Genomic DNA, 12,659 nt, shown 5'->3' with positions numbered 1-12,659 from the left:
CCACCTTAAATCTCACCGAATTATGGTCACTGTCGCCAAAATGCTCTCCTACTGACACTTCCACCACTTGCCCGGCTACATTCCCCAGAATTAGGTCCAGTATCGCCCCCTCTCTTGTAGGACTTTCTACATGTTGGCTCAAAAAGCTCTCCTGGATGCACTTTAAGAATTCTGCACCCTCTAAGCCTTTCACACTCTGACTATCCCAATTAATATTGGGGAAGTTGAAATCCCCCACTATTATTACCCTATTATTTTCGCACTTCTCTGAGATTTGCCTACATATCTGTTCCTCCATCTCCCCCTGACTGTTTGGGGGCCTATAGTACACTCCCAGCAAAGTGCTTGCCCCCTTTTTGTTTTTAAGTTCTACCCATATGGCCTCATTAGAGGAACCCGCTAATATATCATCCCTCCTTACAGCAGTAATTGACTCCTTAATTAATATTGCAACACCCCCTCCCCTTTTACACCCCCCTCTGTCTCGCCTGAAGATTCTATACCCCAGAATATTGAGCTGCCAGTCCTGACCCTCCCTCAACCATGTCTCCGTGATAGCAACAATATCGTACTCCCATGTGTTCAACAACAACTCCAGTTCATCCACCTTATTTGCAAGACTCCTTGCATTAAAATAAATGCCTTCCAGCCCTGCCATATTCCCTTTTGCCTTCACATATTTGCTCTGCTTGTTTTTTCCTCTGTATTTGGCTGTAAATCACCCCCTGCTATAGCTCCACTCTGTATCCCATCCCCCTGCCAAGTTAGTTTAAACCCCCCACAGCAGTGCTATCAAACCTCCCCGCAAGGATATTGGTTCCCCTCTGGTTCAGGTGTAAACCGTCCGACTTGTACAAGTCCCACCTTTCCCAGAAGCAGACCCAGTGATCCAGGAAACTAAAGCCCTCCCCCCTGCACCATCCCTTTAGCCACGCATTCATCTGTTCTATCTTCCCATTCCTATACTCACTAGCACGTGGCACCGGGAGTAATCCAGAGAGTACAACCTTTGAGGTCCTGCTCTTTAATCCTTCACCTAGCTCCCTAAATTCTTGCTGCAGGACCTCATCCCTCTTTTTACCTATGTCGTTGGTACCAATGTGGACCACGACCTCTGGCTGTTCACCCTCCCCCTCCAGAATGCCCTGCAGCCGCTCAGTGATATCCTTGACCCTGGCACCAGGGAGGCAACAAACCATCCTGGATTCACGTCTATGGCCACAGAAACGCCTATCTGTTCCCCTTACTATAGAATCCCCTACCACTATTGCTCTCCCACTCTTTTTCCTCCCTTCCTGGACAGCAGGAGCACCCCCAGTGTCAGGAAGTTGGCTGCTGCTGCCTTCCCCTGGTGAGTCATCCCCCTCAACAGTATCCAAATCGGTATACTTGTTTGAGAGGGGAATGGTCGCAGGGGTCTCCTGCACTACCTGCCTGCTTCTATTGCTCCGCCTGGTGGTCACCCATTTCCTATCTTCCTGTGCAGCCCTTCCCTGCGGTGTGGCCAACTCACTAAACGTGTTATCCACGACCCTCTCAGCATCGTGAATGCTCAACAACCCATCCACCCGCAGCTCCAGTGCCTCAATGCGGTCTGCTAGTAGCTGCAGATGGATGCATCTCTGGCACACATGGTCATCAGGGGCACCGGGGTCCCTGAATTCCCACATAGAGCAAGAGGAGCATATCATGGGGCTGGGCTCACCTGGCATGACCTTCCCTTTACTTAATTTAAATTAATTTACTATCCCCTATTAAAGATATCTCTAAGGCGCTTGTATAGTCTACCAACAGTCCCTGCTACACCAGAAAAGACCCTAGTAACTATAAACTACAGAGTTTAAGTTTAAAAAAGAGAAATACTCACCAACCAATCACTTACCTGCTCCCTGGTGACGTCACACTCTGATTACTTTTTACCTCTCTCCCCGCTGCTGAGTTGGTGTGCCTCGCTGCTCGCGCCGGTTTTTATACCGGGCTCCTCCTCACTGCTCCCGCTGGTCCGAACTGGTCTCGGGCCTCGCTGCTCTCCGGTTTTTATACCGGGCTCCGACTCACTGCTCCCGCTGGTCCGAACTGGTCCTGTTAGAATTTTATAAGTTTCAATGAGATCCCCTCTCATTCTTCTAAACTCTAGCAAATATAAGCCTAATCGCCCCAATCTCTCTTTATACGTCATTCCTGCCATCCCAGGTATCAGTCTGGTGAATCTTCGCTGCACTCTCTCCATGGCAAGAACATCTTTCCTCAGATAAGGCGACCAAAACTGCACACAATACTTAAGGTGTGGTCTCACCAAGGCCCTGTACAACTGCAGCAAAACATCCTTGCTCCTGTACTCGAATCCTCTCGCTATGAAGGCCAACACACCATTTGCCTTCTTAACTGCCCGCTGCACCTGCATGCTTACCTTCAGCGACTGCTGCACAAGGACACCCAGGTCTCGTTGCACTTCCCCTTTTCCCAATCTATTGCCATTCAGATAATAATCTGCCTTCCTGTTTTTGCCACCAAAGTGGATAACCTCGCATTTATCCACATTATACTGCATCTGCCATGCATCTGCCCAATCGCCCAACCTGTCCAAATCGTACTGGAGTTTCTCTGCATCCTCCTCACAGCACACACGCCCAGCCAGCTTTGTGTCATCTGCAAACTTGGAGATATTACATCTAGTTCCCTCGTCTAGATCATTTATATATATTGTGAATAGCTGGGTTCCTAGCACCGATCCCTGCGGTACCCCACTAGTCACAGCCTTCCACTCGGAAAAAGACCCGTTTTTTCCAACTCTTTGCTTCCTGTCTGCCAACCAGTTTTCTATCCAAGTCAGTACCTTACCCCCAATCCCATGTGCTTTAACTTTACACGCTAGTCTCTTATGCGGGACCTTATCGAAAACCTTCTGAAAGTCCAAATACACCACATCCACTGGTTCTCCCTTATCTATTCTACCAGTTACATCCTCAAAAAATTCCAGTCGATTAGTCAAGCATGATTTACCTTTTGTAAATCCATGTTGACTTTGTCCGATCCTGTCACTGTTTTCCAAGTACAGGAGTAAAGATGTCTTACTCCAATTATATAGGGCCTTGGTGAGTACTGTGTACAATTTTGGTCTCCTTACCTAAGGAAGGATATACTTGACATAGAGGGAGTGCAACGAGGTTCACAAGATTGATTCCTGGGATGGCGGGACTGTCGTATGAGAAGAGATTGAGTAAACTAGGCCTGTATTCTCTTGAATTCAGAAGAATGAGAGGGGATCTCATTGAAGCATACAAAATTATTATAGGGCTTGATAGGGTGGATGCTGGGAGAATGTTTTCCTTGGCTGGGGAGTCTAGAACCAGGGGCCACAGCCTCAGGATAAAGGGTCGGCCATTCAGGACTGAGATGAGAAGAAGTTTCTTCACACAGAGGGTGGTGAATCTTTGGAATTCTCTACCCCAGAGGGCTGTGGAGGCTCAGTCATTGGCTATATTCAAAACAGAAGTCGATAGATTTCTGACTGGTAAAGGCATCAAGGGATATGACGATAGGGCTGGTGAATGGAGTTGAGGCAGAAGATCAGCCATGATCTCATTGAATGGCGGAGCAGGCTTGAAGGGCCGAATGGCCGACTCCTGCTCCTATTTCTTATGTTCTTATGTTCTTATGCTCTTCTGCACTCCTCATTGAAGCAGGATTGGTCCCCTGGCTTGATAGTAATGGTAGAGTGAGGGATATGCCAGGCCATGAGTTTACAGATTGTGGTGGAATACAATTCTGCTGCTGCTGACCACCCACAGCGCTTCATGGATGCCTAGTTTTGAGCTGCTAGATCTATTCTTAATCTATCCCATTTAGTACAGTGGTAGTGCCACACAACACGATGGAGGGTGTCCTCAGTGTGAAGAAGGGACTTTGTCTCCACAATGACTGTGTGGTGGTCACTGTTACCAATGCTGTCATGGGCAGGTGCATCTGTGACAGGTAGATTGGTGAGGATGAGGTCAAGTAAGTTTCTCCCTCTCACCACCTGCCGCAGGTCCAGTCTGGCACCTATATCCTTCAGGACTCAGCCAGCTCGGTCAGTCGTGGTGCTACTGAGCTACTCTTGGTGATGGACACTAAAATTCTGTGCCCTTGCTACCCTCAGTGCTTCTTTCAAGTGGTGTTCAACATGGATGAGTACTCCTTCATTAACTGAGGGAGGGCAGTAGGTAGTAATCAGCAGGTTTTCTTACCCATGCTTGACCTAAAGCCATGAAACTTCATGGGTTCCGAAGTCAATGTTGAGGACTCCTGGGGCCCATTGGGAAGCCAAGTAGTACCAGCAATGGTGCTGGGAACAAACAAAAAATGAAAATAATCGGCATCTTCTTACTGCGCCTTTAAATTTACTTCCCTGTGATGTGTCTCAGCTCACCCAGCACACACCAGCAGGGACCAGGAAAAGCAGGCAGAAGAAATTATTGCATCAGCTCCATGCATTACCCTATCATTTGCAGGCACCCTCCAGGTTCAGGCTTGCTCGGTCACCCACTGGAAATAGAAAGAGAGAAAGACTTGCATTTCTCCAGCGTCTTTCACAACCTCAGCACAGCCCAAATGCTTCACAGCCAATTAAGTACTTTTGAAGTGGAGTCACTGTTGGAATGTGGGAAACGCGGCAGCCAATTTTCACACAGCAAGCTCTCACAAACAGCAATGTGATAATGACCAGATAATCTGTTTTAGTGATGTTGGTTGAGGGATAAATATTGGCCAGGACACCGGGGATAACTCCCCCGCTCTTCTTTGATATTTCCATGGGATCCTTTATATCCACTTGAGAGGGCAGATGGGGCCTTGGGTTAACAGCTCATCCAAAGGATGGCACCTCCGACAGTGCAGTGCTCCCTCAGTGCTACATTGGAATATCAGCCTAGATTATGTGCTCAAGTCTCTGGAGTGTGACTTGAACCCTCAACCTTCTGACTCAGAGGCGAGAGCGCTACTATCTGAGCCAGGGCTGGCAACCTGGTGTCTCTGGGGTGGAGACGTGGCGTTACACACCTCTGCCCCGTTCTCTGGGCCCTTCCGTCCCATGAACTGATGCACATGGAGTGGTAACAAGAGCTGCTGGTGTTTGCGGGGTGAGCTGGGACACACCACAGTGACAGACTGCTGGTGTGTGCTGGGTGAGCTGGGACACACCACAGTGACAGGCTGCTGGTGTGTGCTGGGTGAGCTGGGACAATCCACAGTGACAGGTTGCTGGTGTGTGCTGGGTGAGCTGGGACAATCCACAGTGACAGGCTGCTGGTGTGTGCTGGGTGAGCTGAGACACATCACAGTGACAGGCTGCTGGTGTGTGCTGGGTGAGCTGGGACAATCCACAGTGACAGGCTGCTGATGTGTGCTGGGTGAGCTGAGACACTCCACAGTGACAGGCTGCTGGTGTGTGCTGGGTGAGCTGGGACACATCACAGTGACAGGCTGCTGGTGTGTGCTGGGTGAGCTGGGACAATCCACAGTGACAGGCTGCTGATGTGTGCTGGGTGAGCTGAGACACTCCACAGTGACAGGCTGCTGGTGTGTGCTGGGTGAGCTGGGACACTCCACAGTGATGGACTGCTGGTGTGTGCTGGGTGAGCTGGGACAATCCACAGTGACAGGCTGCTGGTGTGTGCTGGGTGAGCTGGAACACACCACAGTGAGGGGCTGCTTGTGTGTGCTGGGTGAGCTGGGACACTCCACAGTGACAGGCTGCTGGTGTGTGCTGGGTGAGCTGGGACACACCACAGTGACAGGCTGCTGGTGTGTGCTGGGTGAGCTGGGACACACCACAGTGACAGGCTGCTGGTGTGTGCTGGGTGAGCTGAGACACATCACAGTGACAGGCTGCTGGTGTGTGCTGGGTGAGCTGGGACACTCCACAGTGAGGGGCTGCTGGTGTGTGCTGGGTGAGCTGAGACACATCACAGTGACAGGCTGCTGGTGTGTGCTGGGTGAGCTGGGACACACCACAGTGAGGGGCTGCTGGTGTGTGCTGGGTGAACTGGGACACTCCACAGTGACAGGCTGCTGGTATGTGCTGGGTGAGCTGGAACACACCACAGTGAGGGGCTGCTGGTGTGTGCTGGGTGAGCTGGGGCACGGTAGTGACAAGCTGCTGGTGGGCGTGGGCTGAGCTGGGACATTCCAGTGACAGGGCGTGATGTTACATACTTGTGTTTCCTGTGTATGTGTGGAATTATGTGGAGAGGAACTAGGCAGCTACCTCCGTGCGAGCTGCAGTTCCCTACCCAGTTGTTAGTGCTAAATCTGATTGGAGGTGGGAAGTCTCAGCGGGCTGTAATGTGACACTGGAAGCAGAACACAAACTGGTTTAAAGCAAAGGAGTTCAGTGAGGAGACACGGAAAAGTAATCTCGGACAAGTTCAGTCTCTGTAAGTGTTTTAAGATATCTACCAATATTGAATTAATCTGCGCTGCTGGTTCCTGTCTGCTTGCTGCTGTGTGGGAGGTCACTGCGAGTCCCCCCGCTGCCCTGTTCGTTGTTATTATTATTATTATTATCGTTATTATTATTGTGTCTTACTGTGTGGCAGTAAACACCAGCCAGGCTGTTGCCTCTTGCTTGAGAAGCTGAATGTCTTTGACAAAATGAGGAGACTAACCTGTCACCTCAGGTATTCATCAACTCTTACAGCACGCTAGGAGGCCATTCGGCCCGTTGAGTCTGTGCCAGCTCTTTGAAAGAGCTCGCCAATTAGTCCCACTGCCCCTGCTCTTTCCCCATAGCCCTGAAAATCTTTCCTTTTCAAGTATTAACCAATTCCTTTTTGAAAGTTATTATTGAATCTGCTTCCACTGCCCTTTCAGGCAGCGCATTCACTTTGTCGTTTTATTATTATTAATTTATTTCCCTCCCTCTCCTGAAGCCTTTCACTGGGGTCCGGGTTCCCGGGCACTGCCTCTTACTGGGGTCCGGGTTCCCTGGGCACTGCCTCTCACTGGGGTCCGGGTTCCCGGGCACTGCCTCTCACTGGGGTCCGGGTTCCCGGGCACTGCCACTCACTGGGGTCCGGGTTCCCGGGCACTGCCTCTCACTGGGGTCCGGGTTCCCTGGGCACTGCCTCTCACTGGGGTCCGGGTTCCCGGGCACTGCCTCTCACTGGGGTCCGGGTTCCCGGGCACTGCCACTCACTGGGGTCTGGGTACCCCGGGCACTGCCTCTCACTGGGGTCCGGGTACCCGGGCACTGCCTCTCACTGGGGTCCGGGTTCCCGGGCACTGCCTCTCACTGGGGTCCGGGTTCCCGGGCACTGCCTCTCACTGGGGTCCGGGTTCCCAGGCACTGCCTCTCACTGGGGTCCGGGTTCCCGGGCACTCCCTCTCACTGGGGACCGGGTTCCCGGGCACTGCCTCTCTCTGGGGTCTGGGTTCCCGGGCACTCCCTCTCACTGGGGTCCGGGTTCCCGGGCACTGCCTCTCACTGGGGTCTGGGTTCCCGGGCACTGCCTCTCACTGGGGTCCGGGTTCCCGGGCACTGCCTCTCACTGGGGTCCGGGTTCCCGGGCACTGCCTCTCACTGGGGTCCGGGTTCCCAGGCACTGCCTTTCACTGGGGTCCAGGTTCCCGGGCACTCCCTCTCACTGGGGACCGGGTTCCCGGGCACTGCCTCTCTCTGGGGTCTGGGTTCCCAGGCACTGCCTTTCACTGGGGTCCGGGTTCCCGGGCACTCCCTCTCACTGGGGACCGGGTTCCCGGGCACTGCCTCTCACTGGGGTCCGGGTTCCCGGGCACTGCCTCTCTCTGGGGTCCGGGTTCCCGGGCACTCCCTCTCACTGGGGTCCGGGTTCCCGGGCACTGCCTCTCACTGGGGTCTGGGTTCCCGGGCACTGCCTCTCTCTGGGGTCTGGGTTCCCGGGCACTCCCTCTCACTGGGGTCCGGGTTCCCGGGCACTCCCTCTCACTGGGGTCCGGGATCCCCGGGCACTGCCTTTCACCGGGGTCTGGGTTCCCGGGCACTGCCTCTCACTGGGGTCTGGGTTCCCGGGCACTGCCTCTTACTGGGGTCTGGGTTCCCCGGGCACTGCCTTTCACTGGGGTCCGGGTTCCCGGGCACTGCCTTTCACTGGGGTCCAGGTTCCCCGGGCACTGCCTTTCACTGGGGTCCGGGTTCCCGGGCACTGCCTCTTACTGGGGTCTGGGTTCCCGGGCACTGCCTCTCACTGGGGTCCGGGTTCCCGGGCACTCCCTCTCACTGGGGACCGGGTTCCCCGGGCACTGCCTCTCACTGGGGTCTGGGTTCCCAGGCACTCCCTCTCACTGGGGTCCGGGTTCCCCGGCACTGCCTCTCACTGGGATCCGGGTTCCCAGGCACTGCCTCTCACTGGGGTCTGGGTACCCGGGCACTGCCTCTCACTGGGGTCCGGGTTCTCTGGCACTGCCTCTCACTGGGGTCCGGGTTCCCCGGGCACTGCCTCTCACTGGGGTCTGGGTTCCCCGGGCACTGCCACTCACTGGGGTCTGGGTACCCCGGGCACTGCCTCTCACTGGGGTCTGGGTTCCCGGGCACTGCCACTCACTGGGGTCTGGGTTCCCCGGGCACTGCCTCTCACTGGGGTCTGGGTTCCCGGGCACTGCCTCTCACTGGGGTCTGGGTTCCCGGGCACTGCCTCTCACTGGGGTCTGGGTTCCCCAGGCACTGCCACTCACTGGGGCCTGGGTTCCCCAGGCACTGCCACTCACTGGGGTCTGGGTCCCCGGGCACTGCCACTCACTGGGGTCTGGGTTCCCAGGCACTGCCACTCACTGGGGTCTGGGTCCCCGGGCACTGCCACTCACTGGGGTCTGGGTTCCCCAGGCACTGCCTCTCACTGGGGTCTGGGTCCCCGGGCACTGCCTCTCACTGGGGTCCGGGTACCTGGACACTGCCTCTCACTGAGGTCCGGGTACCCGGGCACTGCCTCTCACTGAGGTCCGGGTTCCCCGGGCACTGCCTCTCACTGGGGTCCGGGTTCCCTGGGCACTGCCTCTCACTGGGGTCTGGGTTCCCCGGCACTGCCACTCACTGGGGTCCGGGTACCCGGGCACTGCCACTCACTGGGGTCTGGGTACCTGGACACTGCCTCTCACTGAGGGCCGGGTTCCCCGGGCACTGCCTCTCACTGGGGTCCGGGTTCCCTGGGCACTGCCTCTCACTGGGGTCTGGGTACCCGGGCACTGCCTCTCACTGGGGTCCGGGTACCTGGACACTGCCTCTCACTGAGGTCCGGGTACCCGGGCACTGCCTCTCACTGGGGTCTGGGTTCCCCGGCACTGCCACTCACTGGGGTCCGGGTACCCGGACAGTGCCTCTCACTGGGGTCTGGGTTCCCTGGGCACTGCCTCTCACTGGGGTCTGGGTTCCCCGGCACTGCCACTCACTGGGGTCCGGGTACCCGGACAGTGCCTCTCACTGGGGTCTGGGTTCCCCGGGCACTGCCTCTCACTGGGGTCTGGGTTCCCCGGCACTGCCACTCACTGGGGTCCGGGTACCCGGACAGTGCCTCTCACTGGGGTCTGGGTTCCCCGGGCACTGCCTCTCACTGGGGTCTGGGTTCCCCGGCACTGCCACTCACTGGGGTCCGGGTACCCGGACAGTGCCTCTCACTGGGGTCTGGGTTCCCCGGGCACTGCCTCTCACTGGGGTCTGGGTTCCCCGGCACTGCCACTCACTGGGATCTGGGTTCCCCGGGCACTGCCACTCACTGGGGTCCGGGTACCCGGACAGTGCCTCTCACTTGGGTCTGGGTTCCCCGGCACTGCCACTCACTGGGGTCTGGGTTCCCCGGCACTGCCTCTCACTGGGGTCTGGGTTCCCCGGCACTGCCACTCACTGGGGTCTGGGTTCCCCGGCACTGCCACTCACTGGGGTCCGGGTACCCGGGCACTGCCACTCACTGGGGTCCGGGTACCCGGGCACTGCCACTCACTGGGGTCTGGGTTCCCGGGCACTGCCTCTCACTGGGGCCTGGGTTCCCCGGGCACTGCCTCTCGCTGGGGTCCGGGTACCCGGACACTGCCACTCACTGGAGTCCGGGTTCCCGGGCACTGCCTCTCACTGGGGCCCGGGTTCCCCGGGCACTGCCACTCACTGGGGTCCGGGTACCCGGACAGTGCCTCTCACTGGGGTCAGGGTTCCCTCGGCACTGCCTCTCACTGGGGTCCGGGTACCCGACAGTGCCTCTCACTGGGGTCCGGGTACCCGGGCACTGCCTCTCACTGGGGTCCGGGTACCCGGACAGTGCCTCTCACTGGGGTCCGGGTACCCGGGCACTGCCTCTCACTGGGGTCCGGGTACCCGGGCACTGCCTCTCACTGGGGTCCGGGTTCCCTGGGCACTGCCTCTCACTGGGGTCCGGGTACCCGGGCACTGCCTCTCACTGGGGTCTGGGTTCCCCGGGCACTGCCTCTCACTGGGGTCCGGGTTCCCGGGCACTGCCTCTCACTGGGGTCTGGGTTCCCTGGGCACTGCCTCTCACTGGGGTCCGGGTTCCCTGGGCACTGCCTCTCACTGGGGTCTGGGTCCCCGGGCACTGCCACTCACTGGGGTCCGGGTACCCGGGCACTGCCACTCACTGGGGTCAGGGTTCCCCGGGCACTGCCTTTCACTGGGGTCCGGGTTTTTCAGAGGGTCTGGACACCAGTGCCTCACCAAAGTGACTGCTGCAAATGTCAGTGGGCTATTCGACCGTGTGGATGTGGCAGCTTCACGGCTCAGGATCTTGCCCCCCCCCCGAACACATCCCGTCCTGTGCCAACGTTTACCCGTGCACACTTCCTAGTGGGAGGAATGGGACAGGGTTCAGGACAGGGAGCCTGGGACAACCTTTCTCCTCTAACGGACTAAGGCCAGTGGCAGCAGTCCTAGTGTCACCTTACCTGAGATCAGCCTGCAGCACAGGCCAGGGATGAAATCCTCGACCCCCCGGCCTCTTTGCCTCAGTACCTGACCGGGCAGTACAGTAACTGAACTATCAGGGGGAAACTCATCTTAATTCTTTCGATCAGTTTTTTTTAAGCAGTATTGCTGATATTCTCAATGGGGCGACTGGTTTTGAGTAACCTGTAGATTCAATGATTTGTTTCCAGTCATTCCACATTGTGTGTGCATTTTTGCAACTCAACTCCCATTTTCCTTCCTTTGCTCCATATCCCTTGACACCCTTACCTAACAAAAATCTATCAACCTCAACCTTGCAAGCTCCAACTGTCCCCCAGCATCCACAGCCATCTGGGGAGAGAGTTCTCGATTTCCACTACACGCTGTGTGAAAAAGTGCTTCCTGATTCCGCTCCTCAACAGCCTAGCTCTAATTATAAGATTATGGCCTAGAAATTCGGTTTTGGCGCAGCGAGGGCTTTAGCGCTGGAAGTTAGTGCCGGCGCTAAGTCCCCCTGCGCGCGCCAAAAATTCAGTAGCGCCGCGCCCAAACGGCTGCCGGCGCTACTGAGGGGTCTCAGCGCCTCAAAACTGGCGCCACGCGCCGCATTGCGGCGCTATTCCGGCGCTGCGGCGCCCGCTGCGGTGCGGCAGGCTCGGGAAGTGCAGGCCTCCTCCTTCCGTTAAGGAGGAGCTGCCTGCACCCGGCCGCGGCCCGCGATAATCTTTTTAAAAATGAGCCCGGCACCTCGGACAAGTGCCGGGCTTGCTTCTGTTCCGGGGGGGGGGGGGGGGAAGTCCGGGGAGGGAGCTGCGGCCAGGCGGCCGGCGGGAAAACGGCCGGCCGCCGCGGGGCCTTTAATGCGCCGGCGCAAAGTTCTGTAAGGCACCTCTGCCAGAACGTTGCTTGCGGCTGCCACGGGCGAGGCGGCCGCAACTCAATTTCCGAGTTCGGGCGGGTTACCATGGCAACCGGGACGCTGCGCACACCGATGACGTCATCGGTGCCGGCGCAGCGCTACCGGCCTAACGCCGATTTAGGGCCCCTGTCAATTTCTAAACTGGCCATAACTTCGGCGCTAGGCCCTCTAGCGCCTCAAAAGCGGCGCTAAGGCCAGTGAATTTCTAGGCCTATATGTCCCCTTGTTCTGGATTCCCCCACCAGAGGATTTAGTTTCTCTGTATCTATTCAGGGAGCTGGCTTGTATTCCCTTGAGATTAGAAGGTTGAAGGATGATCTGATCAAGGGGTTTAAAACAATAAAGGGATTCGATATGGCTTATACGGAGAAACTGCCATCTCAGGTGGACGTAAAAGATCTCTCGGCCACTAATCGAAGAAGAGCAGGGGAGTTCTCCCCTGGTCAATATTTATCCCCCAACCATCACTAAAAAACAGAGGATCTGATTATTTATTTCACTGCTGTTTGTGGGATCTTGCTGTGCAGAAATTGGCTGCTGTTTTTCCTACATTACAACAGTTAGCATTGTAGGGGGTGGTGTGTGTATGGTCAGTCAGCTTCACCTCTGACTCATTTGAGCGGTTTGAATCGCTCCCACTCCCTTGATCTACACTTTGGACTTATTTAGGAGTCGTAATAAAATTTGCAACAGACACCTGGGTTAGTCAAAAGAATTCAGATCTTTATTTTGAGACAGGAAAAATATACAATACAATAAAAACTTACACTTTAAAAGGGTGGGGAACACATGGAATAAGCGAGGGAGAATTACAATGTACAAAATCCCTTTCCCTCCCAA

Source organism: Somniosus microcephalus, chromosome 24 (genome assembly GCF_052327205.1).
Source record: "Somniosus microcephalus isolate GS21.2 chromosome 24, FLI_Smic_1.0, whole genome shotgun sequence".
Lineage (NCBI taxonomy): Eukaryota > Metazoa > Chordata > Chondrichthyes > Squaliformes > Somniosidae > Somniosus > Somniosus microcephalus.
This window is presented reverse-complemented; position numbering follows the sequence as displayed.